Source organism: Dama dama, chromosome 33 (assembly GCF_033118175.1).
Source record: "Dama dama isolate Ldn47 chromosome 33, ASM3311817v1, whole genome shotgun sequence".
Lineage (NCBI taxonomy): Eukaryota > Metazoa > Chordata > Mammalia > Artiodactyla > Cervidae > Dama > Dama dama.
In genome coordinates, this window is record NC_083713.1 from 33,241,223 (window position 1) to 33,259,312 (window position 18,090).

At 40.1% G+C, this 18,090-nt stretch overlaps 1 protein-coding gene across 2 annotated transcripts in view; it reads left to right on the forward strand.

Annotated features, from left to right (window-relative positions):
• The first annotated feature begins 4,885 nt into the window (after window positions 1-4,885).
• The window catches only part of GALNT3 (polypeptide N-acetylgalactosaminyltransferase 3), a 53,110-nt gene continuing 39,905 nt past the window's right edge, over window positions 4,886-18,090 (forward strand). Inside the window, exon 1 of one of the 2 annotated variants that reach the window (XM_061135039.1) lies at window positions 4,886-4,983. The gene's annotated coding sequence lies outside the window, so the exon portion shown is untranslated. The remainder of the gene's footprint in view (window positions 4,984-18,090) is intronic. The other variant, XM_061135038.1, reaches the window with a different exon arrangement.

Consider the following 18,090-nt stretch of genomic DNA (forward strand, 5'->3'; position numbering starts at 1 on the left):
AAATCATAAGCAATCCTCATACAAGACAATGTCCAAGAGGCTTCATGCTAAAAATAATCTATCCATGTTTTCACTCAATATTTTAAGCACAACGTGGAATTATGCTGAATCACTATTTTTAAAAAAACACTCACATATTTGTGGTTCTCCCCTATGATACCAGCACCATTCTCCTTTTAAATCCATAGCCTTTCAGTTCTTTTAGTAGAAATTATTTAAATCTTTTTAGTCTTTGAGTCAAAACTCTCATTTTGATTTTGAGATCCTGAACTGGAGACTCCAGTTTCCACACAAGGCAAAACTGTTTTTAAAGTTTAAATCAGGCAGTATGTTTCAAACTAAAGTTGCTAAACCCAGGATAACCAAAAATTAAACAGTTAGCAAATCCAAAACACTTAGAGTTGGACTTAGTGAATCTGAACAATTTTCACTAGTTATATTACATAATTAATTTTTGAATTAAAATTTCAGTCTCAGTTAATTAATTTATGTGTTTTCATTTTTGTTTTCGATTTTTTTTCCTTTAGAGGTTTATTTTTCCCCCTGACAATTTTCATGGCATTTACATGAATCAGTGTGTGAAGGAACTTGGCAATCACTTTATACCATTGTCTTATTTTGTGGAAAAGAAAATGTAAGCCCAGAAACAAGTAACTCAAAGAAGCATAAGTTTCTTTGCATAGTGCCTTTGAAATATAATTGTGTGATAACTGGTAACTACTGTTATTGGAAACTTGTCCCTCAGATTCCTAGTCCATTACTCTTACTTGCCTAAATTATTTCTCTAAATTATTTGGTTAAAGCATTCTTTTGGGCTTGTACCCAGCTCAAGACACTCTGATTATTGTTGTTTTTTTTCATGATATTTAATGGATCTATTTATTAATTTAACAAATATTTATTGAGTACCACTTAAGTTTCAGATACTGGTCTTGCCATTACTTTATATATTAACAGAAATTATTAAATAGTGAGTATTATTTTGGGAGTGGTTTAGTTGCTAAGTGCTGTTCGACTCTTGCAACCCACAGACTGTTGCCCACCAGGCTTCTCTCTCCATGGGACTCCCCAGGCCGGAATACTGGAGTGAGTTGCCATTTCCTTCTCCAGGGGATCTTCCCAATCTAGGGATTGAACCCACATCTCCTGCACTGCAGGCAGTCTTCTGCATTGCAGGTGGATTCTTTACAGATGAACCACCAGGGAGGCCCGAGTATTATTTTAAACCCATATAAATGAGCATTTTGTGGTTAGTCTTGTGTGTGTGTGTGTGTGTGTGTGTGTGTGTGTGTGTGTGTGTGTGTTTTCCTGTGGCAGAGGGGAGCGGAGGTGAGAGAATGTCTGCCTTCCTTCCTGTGTAAAATCTGCTTGGTTTTCTATCTTAACTGCCATTTTATGCCAAACATGTAGTGTTAAGACAAGCTTGTTTCTGGGACTTCCCTGGTGGTCCAGTGGTTAGGACTCAGCATTTCTGGTTCAGGAGATGCAGGTTCAATCCCTGGTCAGGGAACTGGGATCTGGCCTGCTTCATAGAGCAGCCAAAAAAAAAAAAAAGCTTATATATGTATATATAAAATATGCTTGTTTCTGAGAAGCATGTCTACACTAAGTCTCCTGGGTTTTATTTTATGATGAAATACTGATTTCCTCTTTATAAAACAAATTCTTTATCCCATAATTTTGAATAACATACTTTCAAAAACCCTTTGTCTGATCGGATTTAGGACATTAAACATTTCAGCATAACAATATTTTCCTCTGGGCCTGCAGCATTTTAATTTCATTGTTAAGGAATAACTTTCATTAATTTTAAGACTTTGCTTCAGAATGAAATGAAACAGTATGTGTAATGCTAATAGTTATGCCAGACAAAGAAAGATTGCTTTCCTTATTTAAATGATTTGTCTTCATTGTAAAAGTGATAATCAATTTTTAGTCCTTTCTGATTTTTCCTGTTCTTTTTTCACTCATGCAGCATTTTGGTCCTATTTGCTTGTTCTCTCTTTTTATAGGTCTCCCCTAGCTTCTCTTTTGGCTTCCCTGGTGGCTCAGTCAGTAAAGAATCTGCCTGTAATAGAGGAGACTGGCTGGAGTACAGGAGATAAGTGTTCAATCCCTGGGTGGGGAAGTTCCACTGGAGAAGGAAATGGCAACCCACCCCAGTATTCTTGCCTGAAAAAATCCATGAACAGAGTAGCCTGGCAGTTACTATTTGACTTTTCTAGTATTGCTGTCAAAAAAGTTCAGTCCTTGGATTCCAGGTTGCTTTTCTATATTCATCTGCTTTATACTGTCCTGTTAGTGAAAATTCTTGCTTGTTGCTTGGTGGGACATCAAAAATCTGGTAGTCTTTGGCTTCTGCCTCATTTAGGGATGAGGAGTACAAGACAAGAAACATAGACTCCTTGGTTTAGGATTTCTTAGTTTATTAATTTCTGGGTTCAAATTTCTTGGCTTCGTATTTCTCCCAAATTTCCCAAAGGCTAACACTCTAATATCTGCTTAAAAGCAAACAGCAAAGAAAGTAGCAGAATTTTTTTAAAAAGGAGCTAGGTGATGTGAAATTTAGGTAGTGTTTTTAGCCCTGGATCTAACAACAACTATGATCAAATTGATATGGTAATACACATAAGTAGCTCCTGAATTTCTATGGGAAGAGAGGGAGAGCTTAAAAAATTACAGGCAAGTACTGAACTGACTGACTGACTGACTGATATAAAAGGGGCTTTCCAGGTGGTGCTAGTGGTAAAGAACTTGCCTGCCAATTCAGAAGACATAAAGAAACAAGGGTTTGATCCCTGGGCAGGGAAGATTCGCTGAAAGAGGACATGGCCATCCACTCCAGTATTCTTGCCTGGAGAATCCTTTGGACAGAGGAGCCTGGCAGGCTACAGTCCATAGGGTCACCAAGAGTCAAACATGGCTGAAGCAACTTAGCACACACACACACACACTGATATTAATATGTCATAAACATATAATGGTTTCTTGATGCTTGCAAGGTAACTGTTCAGTTCAGTTGCTCAGTCGTGTCCGACTCTTTGCGACCCCATGGTCTGCAGCACGCCAAGCCTCCCCGTCCATCACCAACTCCCGGAGTTTACTCAAACTCACGACCATTGAGTCGGTGATGCCATCCGACTATCTCATCCTCTTTCACCCCCTTCTCCTCCTGCCCTCAATCTTTCCCAGCATCAGGGTCTTTTCAAATGAGTCAGCTCTTCGCATCAGGTGGCCAAAGTATTGGAGTTTCAGCTTCAGGTAACCACAATATACAAAACAAACAACTAACTAAAGTTTTAAACCCGATTTATGAGTGTAATATAAAATAGTACTGTGGATGCTAACACCAATGTTAGATTAACCAAGTCCTAAAACTGCACCTGTTGATACTGTACTAACCAGTACGTCTAAGCCTTTACTTTTCAGTTCAGTCACTCAGTCATGTCTGACTTTTTGTGAGTAAACCTTTACTTTAGTAAAGTAAACCTAGTAAAATAAAGTAAACCTTTACTTTAGGTCACACATAACACTAATATACCAATATATAGGAACAATAAGAGTATGTGCCAAAATGCTGGAGGAAGGCCACAGGTGAACTTTATGGAAAAACCTGCCACCAGGTAATTAAGCATGCCACTAAAACATTTTCAGCTATTTTTCTCTTAATATTCCCATGTACATTCAAGATAGCGCTAAATAAATAAGTTCATAGGAAGGTAGAAAGGTCATTTTAAGTCCTGGTTTCGGGTGTGTCAATGCTTGTCAGAACAGCAGCAGGAAGACGAAACAGAAAGTTGTATCTATCATAGAAGGATTTAAATTTTTTCTGGTTTTTTTGGTCTTGGGATGAACAGCAAACCCCACCAGTTCTCTAGAGTCTGGGTTCTCACTTCCCGGTGGATGTTGGGTTTAAGCAAAACTGCAGGAGCAGCAAGCCCTCTCTAGGAAACCTCAGCGTCTTTGCAAACAAGCGCAGCGGGCTGTTCTCTACCCTCCCTGTTTTCCCTCTCATCTGGCAATCGGTTTGCCTTTCGATAGCAACCCAGGAAGGAGTGGCGCGCCCCAAATTCGCGAGGCTCTGCCAAATACCAGAAGCTCTTCTTTGGAAGACAGAGGCTCCTCCTTTGGACGTGAGGCGCCCCTACCAGAGCGCGCCCTTGCAGAAACGGAAACCACTAGCTGCGCTGAAGTGAGTCAAGTGATGAAATCAAGACTGCATGGGAAGGAAGCTCACCCAATAGCTCACGAACCGAAGTGGTGACAGACGTTGCTGAACTCTGCTCGTGGAAACCCTACGAGCCAACCGTTGCTACTATCAGGAGGTGGTCCTCGGAGGCACGGGGTACCCCGATCTCCGGACAGCGCACCCCTTCATTTTGGCAAAACGCAGAGGAAGAGAAGGGTGTCTGAGGGCTATCTAGATCCTCTGGTTCCCTAAGGACTCAGACTCTGTTCTGGTTACAAGGTGACCCCTGACATCAGGTCAGCGCAGGACTCCCCAGGGTAGACGGGCTGAGACTCGCCCCGAGCGGAGAACCAGCCTCGCCTCTCGCGCGGCCAGAGGAGCCGCGCGGCGGCTGCGCGCGGCCAGGGACTGCGCCCTCGCCCCGCGCGCAGACCTCGGTCCTCACCTGGAGCGCTCAGGTAGGGCTTGGGCGGGGCGGGAGGCTGGCGCGCAGGCGCGGGGCGGGGGCCTCGCCCCTGCCGACGTCGCAGGCTGGAGCTCACCTGGGAGACTCCGAGAGGAAGCGGAGCCTCGGTTCGGCCTCTCCTGGCAACGCCGGAGGCCCAGCGGGAAGGCAGGAGGCGGCGGCGGAGGAGGAGCCGGACTAAGCGGCAACTGTAGCGACAGCAACCGGAGCCGTCGCCGCCGCCGCCGCCACCTGCACCTGGCGCCCGGCCCACGTCCAGCGCCCGCCGGGCCGCCGCTTCCCGCCGCCCTGCCCTGCCCTGCCCTGCCCTGCCCTGCCCACCGGCCAGGTGAGTCGGCGGGCCGGCGCTAGGGTCGCGGCGGGGGACCCGTTGACCCTGGGCAGCATCGGAGGTGGGGAGAGGGGGGTCGGATGGACGCAGAGGCTCACGTGGCGGGGAGACCGGGACGGTCCCGGTGGCCGGTTGGAGATGGTCTCGAGAGCGGTGTTTCAGTTGCCCTTCGGGAGAGGGCGAAAGGGGTGCCCGAGGCCGGGGGAGGTGACGCCCCGGGGGTCACCCTGGCACCCGCGGTGCCCCCTGTAAGGAGGCTCCAGAAGATCCAGCCCCGGGCCGAAGTCCCGGGGGCCCGGAGCCTGTCCCTTTGAGGGTCGCGGACTGGGGGTGGGGTGGGGAGGTGGGAAGGGCAGGGAGCCGGGCGGCCGCGCTTCCTCTCGGGCTAACAGGTTGCAGGTCTCCTCCCGCCCGGGTGCGGGTGCCGGAGCGGCGAGCCCGCGGCGGGAAGAGCCGAACTAGGCAGACAACTTTCCCAGCCCGACCCCAGACAGTCCTAGCTGGAAACCGCGGCCGCCGAGCCATTCGAATGGTTTCCGAGTGGTTTGGAAGGCGCTCTGTGGTCGGGACGCGGACATCCTTCTCTCTCTCTCTGTTTGGTCTCTGCACTTTTCCGGGTGCGCTCCCTAAGCCAGGCTGCGCCCACTTTCCGGTTTGATCAAGAAGTTATTTTCTTCGAGTCAGGAGGAAATCCAACTGCCACTCACCGACCGCACACCATCTCGTTAAAGGACCTGTTGACTTAACCTGCATATCGCGGGTTTGGTCTGCCTGTGGCATATGACTCAAAGGTTCAAAAAAACTTTGTTTCAGGAACCTGCCACGTCTGAGCCTGGGTGTGCCAGGCCCAAATTCCTTTCCCTGCCTAATTAGGCTTTTCTGAAGCCTAAGAAATGAAGGTAAAACCGGTGCTTACCTTAGATTTTTATTTTCTTTCAAAGTCCATCAAAGCACTTCCTTCTCTCTCAAAAACTCATCCAAACACCTCATTTTAAAATTGATCAAATAACTATTTCTGTTTTAAGAACTCCATGGAGTTACCAATCTTTTTCTGGTTTTCAAAATACCTTATCAAGTGAACAGTGAACATAATTTTCTATAGAAGTTATGCTGCAATATTGAAGACATTTTAATTCAAATTGTATTATTAAAAAATTAAAGTCGCTGCCTTTATTTGAGAATTTTTGGTTGTGGGGAAATCTATTGCTTTTTTTTACTGTGCAAATTTTTCTTTAAATTTGTGGCTAAACTATGTAAGGTTAAAATCATGCCCTACAAATGAATTTCTTTAAATTTAACTTTTAATATCTGTAGTCTAGCATACGTATTAGTTGAAACATTCTGAACAGTTTGTACCAAGCATCTTTCTTTTTGCATTGCTTTAACTAGCATTTTTACATAGAAATTTTAATAATAAACTGTCTCACTGTCTAGATTTTTTTAGTTCTATCTTTGCTAATTTTTTAAACATAGTTTAAATTGAACACTTAACATAAAATGCCTTAGGAAACACAAATGGTTTTTTTAAGACACTTAAAGTTAAAATTCAATCACAGCACAATAGGAGATTATTATTAATGATAGCTTTAACCAGTGCGTTTTGCTTTTCATAAAAGAGCCTCACCTTCCCTCTTAATGTTCTCGCCATACAGAGAAATATATGTGCTAAATACTGTTTAAAAATTAGATATGGGTATTGCTCTGTCTGAGGGGCTTCACAGGTGGGTCAGTGGTAAAGAATCTATCTGCAAGCGCAGATGAGAGTTTGATCCCTGGGTGGGAAAGATCCCCTGGAGAAGGAAATGGCAACCCATTCAGGTATTCGTGCCTGGGAATCCCAAGGATAGAGGAGCTTGGCAGACTACAGTCTGCAGGGTCATGGTCAGACAGGACTGAGCAACTGAGCACACACACATTGCTCTCTGAGTGTATGTTATTAATTTAATCTTATTGATTATTGGGCCAGATGTTATTAGATTATCTTTACTCTTAATTCTAGAGAGAAATGTAACATATCTGCATTATCTAGAGTAACTGTGTCTCATTTAAACTCTCTGTAAAACAGAAAAAATAATACTTCCCTAGATTAAGATAATGAGGACTTAAGTCAGGAATCCCTTTAGCCCTACCCTTCTTAGGATCCCCTTCTCACTTTGGATATCCAGCCAACCCATCCATTTTGTGATGAACTGAAGCTGAGAAGAGATTCTAACTTCAGTTCACCTAGCAAATTAATAGTAGACATGGCCTTATTTGAGTGACCTGACTCAAGACACATGTTATCTTTTCTTTTCACTACCCACCTTCTCATTTGTCTTAAGATGTTTATCTTTCTGTCTTTCATATAGTTTGTAAGTCCTTTGTAATTACAGAACAGTCAGTTGTTCTTTGTCCAGCTCTGATTTACTCTAATTTCTACTGTCCAGATGATGCCTGACTTCAGGGAGACTGAGGCTGTCAATCTTTTCTGTCACTGTGGGCACATGTGTATTGATGATGACATTGAGATTTTTAATCCTTCCTTCGTATTTCAGAGCCACATTTAATTTTTTGAGTCAACTTGGACAACATAATTTAGTCTTCTGATCTTTTATTATATTGGCTTAAAATGTATTTTATTTTAAGCCAATAAAACATCAGTGTTTTTAAAACTTTTTTTTTTTTTTGGACTGCAGTCCTCAGAATTGCATTCTATTCTTCAATACAATAGACTGAAGTATGTGTGTATATAAATGAAGCAAGGTTTACAAGGCAGTACTTAACCTTACAACTGGATGTTCTCTATTATTTACTTTAAAAAATATTGGTCTTAAAACACTGCATTGATTTTATGGGCACAGATGGACTGGAACCTACAATAAAAATAGTGATGTCCTATTGAATTTACATTTTTTTAAGGCTGATTTTTCTAGCAGTTTGTGTCTCATGCACACACATTCATGGGGAAGAAAATCAAACTGTACTTTTAAAAATGTATAAAATTATACTGTAATCCTTTTGAAACATTTATTGGATGACTAGAGGCTCTAGGACCTGGTGCTAGACCAAATCTCTCAAACATTAGGAACTGCATGAAACCTTATTGTACATCATTGTATCTTAAATGGGTTCTCAGTATATTGTGGTATGTTTGGGGACAGGAAAAACTGGAAAGGTTTTTCTGAAGGGATTTCGGTGGTAACTATTATCAAATGAAAGCTTGAGAGAGAAAAAGAATTCTGTCCTGCTCTAAGTGCTAACATTTATGGCTGAGTTATATGCTGGGTGGAGTCTGAAAAAAATTATTATAGTAAACTGGCAAGTTTATTCTTTGGTTTGTAGTTTGTTAACATATATTTTCCTTTTACTATGAAACAAATATAAGACATATTGTAGAAATTATACCATTTTCCCACCCCCGCAAAGACTAGTTTGGGAAATTGAGAAATTTGATTTGATCCCTAAAGGACCTGTAGGGATGTAGGCTTGGAAGTTCTGATTGGATGATTAAGCCTTCCATAGAAGCTTTTAATTTTAACCTGCCTTCAGATTCCTGGTAAAAGGAATCTTTCTCCAAAAGCAAAATTACTGTTTTAAGATTTTAGAAATGATTAATGCCCAGATCATCTTCAGACATATTTAACTTTTTGGTCCATAGAATATAAAAATATATTTTTATGCCAGATCTTTTATGACTGTAAAATCATATTGAGAAAGAAATATTTTTAATCACCTATCTATGCATCTATTTAGGATCAGAATGATTAGTTTGATATAATTTGAATAATCAAAACACAATATGGGGCCAATAGCAGCAATGAATTCAAATCAGTGCCAGTAAAGACAAAAGACCAACATGCATTAACTTATGGCAAAGCAGAGACAAGTAGGACTCTGAATTCTAGGTCATTAGTGACTACTAGCAATTAGATGAAATCTTCAGTCATTCTCTGGGTTGGCCTCATATTTTTGGCACTAAACAGAGATTATTTTCCCAAGTATACATTTTTCCCCTATAATTGTTTCAGTTTCAAACTGTCCAAACTAGTTTTTTCATCTCATCTATACCATTGCCTGCTGGACATCTTTGAGATGTCATAATTACCTGAGATTATACATGTGTAAACCAGAACCTTCATCCCATCAAAACAGCAGCAGCAACAACAAAAGACAACCTCTTTTACTTCCTGTATCTTCTTTATGAGCATTAGTACATTTACTGTATCTTTTTTTTTTTTTAATTTTTTTTATTTATTTATTTTATTAGTTGGAGGTTAATTACTTCACATTTACTGTATCTTATCCACAATTCCAAAACCAAAAGAATCTCTGTTAAAAAAATTTTTTTGGTTAACTCATTTGTCAGTAGAATTCAATGCATTTGCTGTGTAACCTGAGTGAATTGTCAGGACGCCGATTATCATCACTCTGCTTGGTGGATGTGTCTGGCTGAAGAAATAGTTCTATGCTTGATTATGTGTGTGCTAAGTCACTTCAGTCCTGTCCGACTCTGTGCGACCCTGTGGACTTAGCCCTCTAGGCTCCTCTGTCCGTGGGATTCTCCAGGAAAGAATACTGGAGTGGGTTGACAGGCCCTTTTCCAGGGGATCTTCCTGACCCGGGGATTAAGCCCTCCTCTCTTACGTCTCCTGCATAGGCAGGCAGATTCTTTACCACTCGCTCCACCTGGGAAGCCCCTCTGTGTTTGACTACATGGTACCATTCCAGTGCTGCTGGGGGACACTCTGTTATATTGGGTATGTAAACCACATCTCCTTTCTAACATCCAAAATGTCTCGATTTTTGAGACATATTAGGCTCCTGGGATTTTGGAGAAGGGGTTATTGATCTGTATCACCATCCAGATGTCATGCCAGAAATCCAAAGGTCATTTTTTACTCTCATTTTAGCTTCTAGAACTATCAGAATACTGAATCTCTTTAAGCTTTTCCACCTTCTTTTTTCACAAATTCCTCTCCTACTTCTATTGCTCTAGTTCAGGGTCTTATCACCTTTTGTCTTGGGTACCATAGTCACCTGCCACCTGATATCTCGATGGATAGTGTTAAGCTCAAATCCATCCTCAGAAGAACCCTGAGGTGCTAATCTCTTTAAAATTATAAACCTGAACTTCTCTCTGCTCTGCTTCAAGTCAGGTAATGACTTTTCACAGCTCACAGGATAGAGAATCTATGGCCCTTAAAATGGCCCCACCAAATATGACCCTCATTTAACTATGGATTTATACTCAGAATTTTTTATTTCAGCAACAGATGTCATCGGTTTTGTTTGTTTGTTTTTGTTCTCTGCACTGCTCAGAGCACCTTCCCTCTAATGTTTACCTCTATAACTTTTTCTGATTCTTAGGAGTCAGCTGAGGTCTCACCTCATTTAGGGTACTGCACACCCTGACCAACATACCTCCACATACACCTGAGCTGGGTGAGGTGTCTTTTTATCATGTGACTTATATATGAGACATAATATAGTCTGCTGGCTCACCTGTGAACTCACACACAGTTTTATTAATAAATTATTTGCAAAACATGTAAAATTTCTCTTTCCACTTAAACCATTATGGAATAATAATCTTGGAGTAAAAATGGCACAGAAAGGAGAGAGAGGCATTGGGCACGAAGTATATTTGCTTTTTTTAATAGACATTGAAGAAATTGGGAAGTAGGAAATATACTTAATTAGGATATTTAATTTATATTGCTATTATTTCCATCTGATTTCTTTGAATTCAGTGTTATTTTTGTGTGTTTTGGTTCTGTTCCAAGATCTGGGTTTTACCATTTAGAAGTGAAAAGTTAATTTTGTGATTGAAATGCCTTGCAGCTTTTGTTTGCAAATATTCTACAATTGAGTACATTTGTATTGGTGAGAAGTTTAGATCAGCTTTCAAGTAAAGAGTATAATGTAATTAGACTAGACCAGCCATGAAATTAAAAGGAGTAAGCACTCCTTGGAAGGAAAGTTATGACCAACCTAGATAGCATATTAAACAGCAGAGACATCACTTTGTCAACAAAGGTTCGTCTAGTCAAGGCTATGGTTTTTCCAGTGGTCATGTATGGATGTGAGAGTTGGACTATAAAGCTGAGTGCTGAAGAATTGATGCTTTTGAACTGTGGTGTTGGAGAAGACTCTTGAGAGTCCCTTGGACTGCAAGGAGATCCAACCAGTCCATCCTAAAGGAGATCAGTCCTGGGTGTTCATTGGAAGGACTGATGTTGAAGCTGAAACTCCGGTACTTTGGCCACCTGATGCGAAGAGCTGACTCATTGGAAAAGACCCTGATTTTGGGAAAGATTGAAGGCAGGATGAGATGATTGGATGGCATCACCGACTGGATGGACATGGGTTTGGGTGGACTCCACGAGTTGGTGACGGACAGGGAGGCCTGGCGTGCTGCAGTTCATGGGGTTGCAAAGAGTTGGACATGACTGAGCGACTGAACTGAACTGAGGGAAAAAAAAAAAAAGATGAAAGATTCCTTCCTGGAAGTCTCCCTTCACCAAGTTCTGTCGGTTTTACCTCTTAAATAAATATTTCTCAAATCCATCTACTTTTCTCTATTCCTAGCACTAGCATCTCTTGGCTGAACTTTTGCAATGTCCTCCCTGTTGCCTCTGTGAACTTCTTTCTAGTAGCTCCTTCTCAGGGTACCTAGAGGGATCTTCTCAGAATATTGGTCTTCTTGCCCTGCTGCTTAAAGCCTTTCATTGCCTCAGGATAAGTCAATCTCCTTAAGATGGCCTAAAGACCTGGCTTGATTTAGTTCCTGCCTAGAGCACATCTCTCTCATCATCACTCTCTGCTCAGGCTCTCATTTCAGTTTAGTCACTCAGTCGTGTCTGACTCTTTGTGACCCCATGGACTGCAACACGCCAGGCTTCCCTGTCCATCAACTCCCAGAACTTGTTCAAACTCATGTCCATTGAGTCGGTGATGCCGTCCAACCATCTCATCCTTTGTCATCCTCTTCTCCCATCTTCTCCCATGCTTTCTGTCATAAGGGTGGTGTCATCTGCATATCTGAGGTTATTGATATTTCTCCCAGAAAACTTGATTCCAACTTTAACTTTATACAGCCCAGCATTTTGCATGATGTACTCTGCATATAAGTTAAATAAACAGGGTGACAGTATACAGCCTTGACATACTCCTTTTCCAATTTTGAACCAGTCCATTGTTCTTTGTCTGGTTCTAACTGTTGCTTCTTGACCTGCATACAGGTTTCTTAGGAGGCAGGTAAAGTGGTCTGGTATTTCCAATTCTTTAAGAATTTTCCACAGTTTGTTGTGATCCACACAGTCAAAGGCTTTGGCATAGTCAGTAAAGCAGAAGTAGATGTGTTTCTGGAACTCTCTTGTTTTTTTGATGATCCAATAGATGTTGGCAATTTGATCTCTGGTTCCTCTGCCTTTTCTAAATCCAGCTTGAAAATCTGGAAGTTCACGGTTCACGTACTGTTGAAGCCTGGCTGGGAGAATTTTGAGCATTACTTTGCTAGCATGTGAGATGAGTGCAATTGTGCGGTAGTTTGAATATTCTTTGTTATTGCCTTTCTTTGGTATTTGAACTGACCTTTTCCAGTCCTGTGGCCACTGCTGAGTTTTCCAAATTTGCTGGCATATTGAGTGCAGCATTTTAACAGCATCATCTTTGAGGATTTGAAATAGCTCAACTGGAATTCCTTCACAGCCACTAGTTTTTTTTCTTAGTGATGCTTCCTAAGGCCCACTTGACTTCACATTCCAGGATGTCTGGCTCTAGGTGAGTGATCACATCATCGTGATTATCTGGGTCGTGAAGATCTTTTTTGTATAGTTCTTCTGTGTATTCTTTTTTTTTTTTAGGATGTATTTATTTATTTATTTTTTTATTAGTTGGAGGTTAATTGCTTCACAATATTTCAGTGGGTTTTGTCATACATTGACATGAATCAGCCATGGAGTTACATATATTCCCCATCCCGATTCCCCCTCCCACCTCCCTCTCCACCCAATTCCTCTGGGTCTTCCCAGTGCACCAGGCCCGAGCACTTGTCTCATGCATCCAACCTGGGCTGGTGATCTGTTTCACCATAGATAATATACATGCTGTTCTTTCGAAACATCCCACCCTCACCTTCTCCCACAGAGTTCAAAAGTCTGTTCTGTACTTCTGTGTCTCTTTTTCTGTTTTGCATATAGGGTTATCATTACCATCTTTCTAAATTCCATATATATGTGTTAGTAATGTTCTTTATCTTTCTGGCTTACTTCACTCTGTATAAGGGGCTCCAGTTTTATCCATCTCATTAGAACTGGTTCAAATGAATTCTTTTTAATGGCTGAGTAATATTCCATGGAAATGTACCACAGCTTCCTTATCCATTCATCTGCTGATGGGCATCTAGGTTGCTTCCATGTCCTGGCTATTGTAAACAGTGCTGCGATGAACATTGGGGTGCACGTATCTCTTTCAGATCTGGCTTCCTCAGTGTGTATGCCCAGAAGTGGGATTGCTGGGTCGTATGACAGTTCTGTTTCCAGTTTTTTAAGAAATCTCCACACTGTTTTCCATAGCGGCTGTACTAGTTTGCATTCCCACCAACAGTGTAAGAGGGTTCCCTTTTCTCCACACCCTCTCCAGCATTTATTGCTTGTAGACTTTTGGATAGCAGCCATCCTGACTGGCATGTAATGGTACCTCATTGTGGTTTTGATTTGCATTTCTTTGATAATGAGTGATGTTGAGCATCTTTTCATGTGTTTGTTAGCCATCTGTATGTCTTCTTTGGAGAAATGTCTGTTTAGTTCTTTGGCCCATTTTTTGATTGGGTCATTTATTTTTCTGGAATTGAGCTTCAAGAGTTGCTTGTATATTTTTGAGATTAATCCTTTGTCTGTTTCTTCATTTGCTATTATTTTCTCCCAATCTGAGGGCTGTCTTTTCACCTTATTTATAGTTTCCTTTGTGTGCAAAAGCTTTTAAGTTTCATTAGGTCCCATTTGTTTATTTTTGCTTTTATTTCCAATATTCTGGGAGGTGGGTCATAGAGGATCTTGCTGTGATTTATGTCGGAGAGTGTTTTGCCTATGTTCTCCTCTAGGAGTTTTATAGTTTCTGGTCTTACATTTAGATCTTTAATCCATTTTGAGTTTATTTTTGTGTATGGTGTTAGAAAGTGTTCTAGTTTCATTCTTTTACAAGTGGTTGACCAGTTTTCCCAGCACCACTTGTTAAAGAGGTTGTCTTTTTTCCATTGTATATCCTTGCCTCCTTTGTCAAAGATAAGGTGTCCATAGGTTCGTGGATTTATCTCTGGGCTTTCTGTTCTGTTCCATTGATCTATATTTCTGTCTTTGTGCCAGTACCATACTGTCTTGATGACTGTGGCTTTGTGGTAGAGTCTGAAGTCAGGCAGGTTGATTCCTCCAGTTCCATTCTTCTTTCTCAAGATTACTTTGGCTATTCGAGGTTTTTTGTATTTCCATACAAATTGTGAAATTCTTTGGTCTAGTTCTGTGAAAAATACCGTTGGTAGCTTGATAGGGATTGCATTGAATCTATAGATTGCTTTTGGTAGAATAGCCATTTTGACAATATTGATTCTTCCAGTCCATGAACACGGTATGTTTCTCCATCTGTTTGTGTCCTCTTTGATTTCTTTCATCAGTGTTTTATAGTTTTCTATGTATAGGTCTTTTGTTTCTTTAGGTAGATATACTCCTAAGTATTTTATTCTTTTTGTTGCAATGGTGAATGGTATTGTTTCCTTAATTTCTCTTTCTGTTTTTTCAGTGTTAGTATATAGGAATGCAAGGGATTTCTGTGTGTTAATTTTATATCCTGCAACTTTACTATATTCGTTGATTAGCTCTAGTAATTTTCTGGTAGAGTCATTAGGGTTTTGTATGTAGAGGATCATGTCATCTGCAAACAGCGAGAGTTTCACTTCTTCTTTTCCTATCTGGATTCCTTTTACTTCTTTTTCTGGTCTGATTGCTGTGGCCAAAACTTCCAACACTATGTTGAATAGTAGTGGTGAGAGTGGGCACCCTTGTCTTGTTCCTGATTTCAGGGGAAATGCTTTCAATTTTTCACCATTGAGGGTGATGCTTGCTGTGGGTTTGTCATATATAGCTTTTATTATGTTGAGGTATGTTCCTTCTATTCCTGCTTTTTGGAGAGTTTTAATCATAAATGAGTGTTGAATTTTGTCAAAGGCTTTCTCTGCATCTATTGAGATAATCATATGGTTTTTATCTTTCAATTTGTTAATGTGGTGTATTACATTGATTGATTTGCGGATATTAAAGAATCCTTGCATTCCTGGGATAAAGCCCACTTGGTCATGGTGTATGATTTTTTTTAATATGTTGTTGGATTCTGTTTGCTAGAATTTTGTTAAGGATTTTTGCATCTATGTTCATCAGTGATATTGGCCTGTAGTTTTCTTTTTTTGTGGCATCTTTGCCTGGTTTTGGAATTAGGGTGATGGTGGCCTCATAGAATGAGTTTGGAAGTTTACCTTCTTCTGCAACTTTCTGGAAGAGTTTGAGTAAGATAGGTGTTAGCTCTTCTCTAAGTTTTTGGTAGAATTCAGCTGTGAAGCCATCTGGTCCTGGGCTTTTGTTTGCTGGAAGATTTTTGATTACAGTTTCGATTTCCTTGCTTGTGATGGGTCTGTTAAGATCTTCTATTTCTTCCTGGTTCAGTTTTGGAAAGTTATACTTTTATAAGAATTTGTCCATTTCATCCAAGTTGTCCATTTTATTGACATAGAGCTGCTGGTAGTAGTCTCTTATGATCCTTTGTATTTCAGTGTTGTCTGTTGCGATCTCTCCATTTTCATTTCTAATTTTGTTATTTTGGTTCTTCTCTCTTTGTTTCTTAATGAGTCTTGCTAATGGTTTGTCAATTTTGTTTATTTTTTCAAAAAACCAGCTTTTAGCTTTGTTGATTTTTGCTATGGTCTCTTTAGTTTCTTTTGCATTTATTTCTGCCCTAATCTTCTGTGTATTCTTGCCACCTCTTCTTAATATCTTCTGCTTCTGCTAGATCCATACCATTTCTGTCCTTTATTGTGCGTGTCCTTTATTGTTCTAGCTCTACTAGCCTTTTTTCCTTTTTTTTTTTTTTTTTTTTTTTGCCAGGTTCCTCCTGCCTTTAGGTCTTCGTGTCATTCTTTCTGCCTGGAACTCTCCTTCCCCTTTCAGCCTATCTAGCTAAAACTTACCTTCCGATTCCAATTTAAGCTCTTACTGTAACTGGAATTTTTCACGGGTCTTTTTCCCCACCTCCAGCTATGGATTAAAGTGAAGACTGAAGCCCAAAGAGGTAAATTCCTACTTAATACCTGGGAATATTACCTTAAATAAAATCAAACTTTCCTCACAATAGGAGCAGACTTTAGTATGTGACTCGTATATTTAAAAAATATATTTTAGTTCTTACTGCCTTTATATTTTTACCAAATAACAGTAGTTAATATTTATTGTCTTAATAAGTTTTAGCCATCAGTTACTATTTTACTATTGAGCAGTTATGTGCCGGGCATATTTTAGGAACTTACATGAATTAATTGTTTAATTTTCAAAGCTGCTCTATGAAGTGCATGCTTCCCCCCCCCCTAATTTAGAGATAGGAAAATTGAAGAGTAAGTAATTTGCCTCTATGTACAAGGCTAGTGAAATGTCAGAGCCAAGATTCAAATCTAAGTAGTCTCATTCCAAATCCTATACTTCCCCTGACTTATATGTAAATGAGACTAAGTAGGATTATTAAAGATTCTGCAGTAGCAACAGAAATCCTCTCAACCCTCATCTCCCCTAATCCTGCTATGAAAAGGCAATCACACTTTCACCTCTTTTAGATGTTTCTTCCCATTTTTACCTTTTGAAATAATATGCTTATATTGCTATTTCTTAATGTATTATTTGACATTACCTACTGACTGCCCATATGGTAGATACATATTAAGCTTTTTCACACACATACTCATTGTGCTCCCTACCTTGACTTCCCAATAGATGTCACAGTATACTCTCACATTTTGTTGGCATTTTAGTATGTATTTGTTATTGTGAAATCTTGCTCACCACTGAGCCAAGCAAGTCTATTATGAACATGCTTCCTTACTTGTAGAATTTTAAAAAATCTTTGAGTTAATCATAAACTCGCTTAAGAAAAAAGAACCTGCTTAGTTTTTCCATATATGATTTTCTGTATAATCCAACACTGTCTCAGTAAGTTTTTTTCACCTAATCAAACCTATCAAATTCATGGGTCCCTTCCTAGAACTCTCTGTCTTCTTGTTTCTGTTTGGACTGTTGCTTCCTAGTCCTGTTCCGTAGCGATTGTTTGGGATTTTTCTGTGCTGACATTTCTGACAGAGTTCGTATTTATTAGACACCATGACTTCTGTTGTTTTTGTGCCCCCTAATTTGGATGGAACCTCCCCAACATCCAGTAGCCCTTTTCCTTTCACTGTGTCCTCTAATACCCAGTTTTCCTCTCTGGAGGCAACTAATACTTTTCCTTTTTTTAAAAAAATAATAAAAACAATATGTGTATATTTTCTCTGTTTTTGAAATGCAAATAAATTTTGCTTTTTTTTTTTCCATTTAACTATATTGTGGAACTAACATCATATCAGCATATAAAGTTGCTTCTTTGTTTTTAACTTTGCTTACTATTCCATCATATGACTCTATCATTATTTATTTATCTAGTTCCCTTTTGGTAGAGTTGTAGGCTGTTTCAACCTTTTGATATTAAAAAGAATGCTTTACCCTGGGGAAGAAAATGGCGACCCACTCCAATATTCTTGCCTGGAAAATCCAATGGACAGAGGAGCCAGGTGGGCTACAGTTCATGGGGTTGCAAAGAGTCAGACATGACTTAGCAACTAAACAACAACAACAAACATGGAAGCTGTTCTCTTTTCTTTTTACTTTTATATATTTTAGAATTTTCCATAATAGAAACTTTAATAGAAATTAAAAAAAAAAGAATGCTTTCATGTAAAAGCTTTACAGGTTGTCGTTTCACTTGAGTATTAACTAATGTGTGGGATAAATTTCTAGAAGTTATTCTCATACTTGGTTGATACTTTGATGGAGACTTGGG